Source organism: Anopheles funestus (assembly GCF_943734845.2).
Source record: "Anopheles funestus chromosome X unlocalized genomic scaffold, idAnoFuneDA-416_04 X_unloc_82, whole genome shotgun sequence".
Lineage (NCBI taxonomy): Eukaryota > Metazoa > Arthropoda > Insecta > Diptera > Culicidae > Anopheles > Anopheles funestus.
This window is the reverse complement of record NW_026045212.1, coordinates 32,790-37,500: the sequence shown is the minus strand read 5'-3', so window position 1 is coordinate 37,500 and position 4,711 is coordinate 32,790.

Sequence of the window (4,711 nt, the reverse complement as noted above, 5' to 3'; positions counted from 1 at the left end):
CCCGACGGTCTCGGACTCCTATTCTTTAACGGGACGATGTATCGGCCTCTAATGCCGCGGCAGCTTCCGCAGCAGAGAGGCCTCCCGTTTGAGTACCGCTGGCCGGTGACTCAACGGTGGATGGATACCCGTTTTCATCCTCACTGGAGGATCCTCCTTCCTCGCCATGCAGCCATGCCAGGGAGGCCACGGACCTTCGCCTCTCCCTGAACCTCGCGACTCGTTCGCGAATGGCCGCACGACGCGCAGCTGTAGTAGGCGACGGAGGTGGTGATGGGGGCCGCCCACCTCGCTGCAACTCCCTTGCCCTTGCTCGAGCCGCATTCCTCGCAACATTCCGGCGCTGGTTGCGAGCGACAGCCACCGAGTTGTCGGGGAGGCGTGCAGCAGACAGCTGGTCCTGCGCGGCTAACTCCTCCCTTTCCGCATTCCAGCCATCTTGCAGCTCGTCGGTTATCCGTGCGACGAACTCGCAAATGCCGCTCCACCTCTCCGGGCTCTCAAGCAAGGCTGCCTCAAAGCCCTCGGGGGTGATCTGGTTCGATCTCCCCGCCTCGAACAGCACCTCCCGTTCAGCGGCAAAACGCGGACAGGAAAATACGACGTGTTCCGCCGTCTCGGCAACGCCAGGACATCTGGGGCAGTCCGGGGACGACGTGAAGCCCATCCGGCACAGGTAGTCACGGAAAAATCCGTGGCCAGACAATACCTGCGCCAACTGGAACGTCACGTCTCCATGCTTCCGTGACTGCCATGCCCTCACGTCGGGTAGCACTCGATGCGTCCACCGAGTGTACCGACTGGCGTCTTCGCTGGCAGCATCCGCGTCCCACCGCTGCTGCCACTGCTCATACGTCTGGTCACGCTCCAGCTCACGAACGCCAGACCTGGGGATCTCGTTGGCTGGATCGTTCAGCCGTTGATGGACCCTGCTGTCCTCCTCTATCTGCAGGCATATTGGAATGAGACCGGCCAGCAGCACGGCCGTCTCACCCCTCACCGTCCGGAAAGCCCGACAAACACGAATGGCCGTTGTCCTCTGCACGCGCTGCACCAATCTACGGCATTGGCGCAGCTGCAGCCCCTCCGACCATACTGGGGCCCCGTAGCGCAGGATGGAGTCCGCTACGGCCGCCAGCAGTCGGGCACGCGACGACTTCGGTCCACTGTGGTTCGGCATGAGGCGCGTGACGGCTTCCGCGACCTTCATGGCCTTCGCTGCAGCCTGCTGAACGTGCGGCAACCATGACAGGTGGTCGTGCAACCAAACTCCAAGATAACGGATGGAGCGCTGGGATTGCACGACCACACCTCCGATGTTGATGCTCACGACCGGATGACGCTTCAGGGTGGAGATGAGCGTCATTTCCGTCTTCTCTGGCGCCAACGAGAGACGGTTCCGGTCCAGCCAGTCCATGATTACCGCGATGGCTCGTTCAGCAGTCGAGGAAGCGGCTTGGGGTGTCGTTGCGGGGACCAAGACGACAAGGTCATCAGCATAGCCAATAACCTCGGCCCCCTCAGGCAACTGGACACCCAGGACCCCGTCGTACAGCACGTTCCAAAGCGTGGGTCCCAAAATGGAACCCTGTGGAACGCCCGCACTGATGTTACGCTCGACAGGGCCCTCGCTGGTGTCGATAACCAGCCGCCGGTCCTCGAAATAGCTCCTCAGTATCTGCTGCAGCGATGACGGTACCCCCTTGTCCCTCAGCGCGTTGGCGATGGCTTGCCAGGGCGCAGAGTTAAAGGCGTTGCGGATATCAAGTGCCACCACCATCAGGCAGCGCTTGTCTCGGGCGTTGGTGCGGCGAAAGGACATGGCCGTCCTGCCCGCTTCGACAACGCGCTGGATCGCACTGATGGTGGATCTGCCTCGCCGGAAACCGTACTGCCCGTCCGACAGCCGTTCCGCATCTGGTTCCTCCAGGAACTCGTTGAGGCGGTTAAGAATTAGGCGCTCCAACACCTTGCCGAGTGCGTCGAGCATACACAGCGGCCGGTAGGAGGAGCTTTCCCCGGGAGGCTTGCCAGGCTTTGGCAACAGTACCAGTCGTTGCCTCTTCCAGGGCGCTGGAAACGCACCCCGGTCCAGGCAGTCCTGGTACAAACGGACGAAAACCTCCGGGTACTTCCTAATGGCCGTCTTAACCGCCGCGTTGGGGATACCGTCCAGTCCAGGCGCTTTCCGGTTCGCCATCGATCCCACGATGGACAACAGCTCGCCCACGGTGACAGGGGTCAACGAAGAACTCCGCTCCTCGGTGTCGACGCTCGATGATTCAGCGTCCGGCCAGTCAACAGGCGGATGTGTCGGGAACAGATCGTTGGCTATCCGCTCCAACACGACACGGTCAGTCTCAGGTGGCACGAAGCAGCCACGAAGACGAGACATGACCACCCGATAACCGGCCCCAAACTCGTTGGTTTCCGCCTGTTGAATCAGCTCATCGAGCTGCGCTCGCTTGCTGGCCCGGACAGCCTTCTCGACGGCTCTCCTCGCCGACCGATGATGTGCAGCCACGATGCTGCGCTCCTGCAGGTCGGTGGTATGAAGCATCCGCTCGTGCACGGCCGCACACTCCTCCCGAAGACGCAAGATCTCCGGAGTCCACCAGAAGAGGTCTCGATGGGGGTCACGATGCGACATGGTGACGCGCTCCATCGTGTCGTCGCATGCATCTAGCATGGCGTCGACCATCCCCTCCTGGCTGACGGCTCGTTCCGGAAAACCGGCCGTCTGGAGTGCGGCTGCGAATGCCTCCACCGAAAACTGCGTCGTCTTCCATCTCCGGCCAGCGTGCCGAAACGTGGTGGATGACGAAGAGGACCCCTGTCCCCGCTGACGATGCTGCTGCTGTTGTCGCTGCTGCCTCCCGTTCAGGTGACGATGCTGCTGCTGCAGGTGCTGCTGCTGCTGGTGCTGCTGCTGCTGGTGCTGCTGCTGTTGTCGTCGCTGCTGGTCGAGAGTTGGAGGCCCCACGGTGAAGAAAATGTACCGGTGGTCCGACGCCGTATAGTGGCACGAAGTGGTGTTCGCTGCCACCTCCCAAGTGTCTGGACGAGCAATGGATGCGCTCGCGAAAGACACATCCACGACACTGGGAGTGGCGACTCCGTTGCCCACGAACGTCGGGACCGATCCTTGGTTCAGGATCACAAGCCCAAGCTGCCGGATTGTGTCCAGCAGCTCTTCACCGCGCCGGGTGGTACGTTGGCTACCCCACTCCTCATTCCAGGCGTTGAAATCGCCTGCCAGGACGATGCGAGGGTGGGGTTGGGCCTCCAACTCCACCGCCTCCAGAAGTTGCTCGAACTCGCCGGCGTTGAGACGTGGAGGGGCGTAACAGCTGATGAAGACCACCCCTCCAATCTGCGCAGCAGCCAACCCGGGCATGGCACAGCGCCAGACCCGCTGGATTGGAAGGTGGCCGGTTGCCACCACAGCTGCTCTCCCCGACGAATCCACCGTCCAGTTACCGCTGCCCTCTGGAGGTCGATACACCTCTGACAGCAGCAGCACGTCGACCCGCTTCGTGCGGGCTGTTTGCAGGGCCAGATCCTGAGCAGTGCGTCCACCACCCAGGTTGACCTGCATCACCCTCACTACACCCGACACTGTTGACCTTGTCGGCACGATGAGTGGCCCACTCGATGGGGCCCCTGGCAGACAATGCACTTAGCTGCCGACGTGCACTGACTAACGCGGTGGCCTACCTCGCCACACTGCAAACACTGACCCGTCCGGTCAGTTGAAGAACGGCAGTCCCGCGCCAGGTGCCCCATCAGCAGGCAACGGAAGCAGCGCTGACGGTCGAGCGGCTTCTTCGGCACTTCGCGGATGCCGCTGACACATTGGCAGAGTGTCAACTTCTGACCAATGAGACTCCGTGCCTTGGCCAGTGGGAGTCGAACACGCGCTCGCTTTGTGCCATCACGGAGCTCCCAAAGCTCGACGTGAGTGATGCCAGCCGCTGACCCCAGCTTCTCCTCAATGGCAAGCTTCACGTCACTCTCTTTGGCCAGAGAGTCGACGTTGGTGATGAGAAGCTCACCCATCTCCGTCACCACTCGTGCCTCGCCATCCTCACCTAGCGCTAGCTGGATCCGGCGAGCCAGCTCCGCGCTATCGACGTTCTTCCGCAACGGTACAAGCAGATGACCTTGCACGGTCCGGCGCCCCATGCCGATGTCTGCCCTGACGTCCTGCAGCTCCTGAGATGTACGCAGCTTCACGTACATCTCTGTCCAGGTTTTGTCCGAACCTGGGACCACCGCAATGCGGTCAGGACGCGGAGGACGCCCCTTAGACTGGGCACGATGCTGCTGATGTTGTTGCTGCTGACTCTGCTGCTGCTGCTGGCGCATCTGAGGTGGCCGGTACGGCTGGCCCACCTGCTGCGGTTGCTGCTGCTGCTGAGTCGGGCGTTGCGATCGGCTCTTCCGACCGCTCACGACCGTAGCCCAGGACATCTGCTGCTGTTGCCGCTGCTGCTGACGTTGCGGTTGCTGCTGCTGCTGCTGCTGGCCATTAGCCGACACTGCGACCGTCCGTCGCTGCGGCTGTGGCTGGCTGCGCTGCTGCTGCTGCTGCTGCTGCTGCTGCTGCCGCTGTTGTTGTTGCTGCTGCCGCTGCTGCTGCTGCTGCCGCTGCTGCTGCTGCTGCTGCTGCTGCTGCTGCTGCAGTTGCGAAGCTTTCTTCGCACGGTTG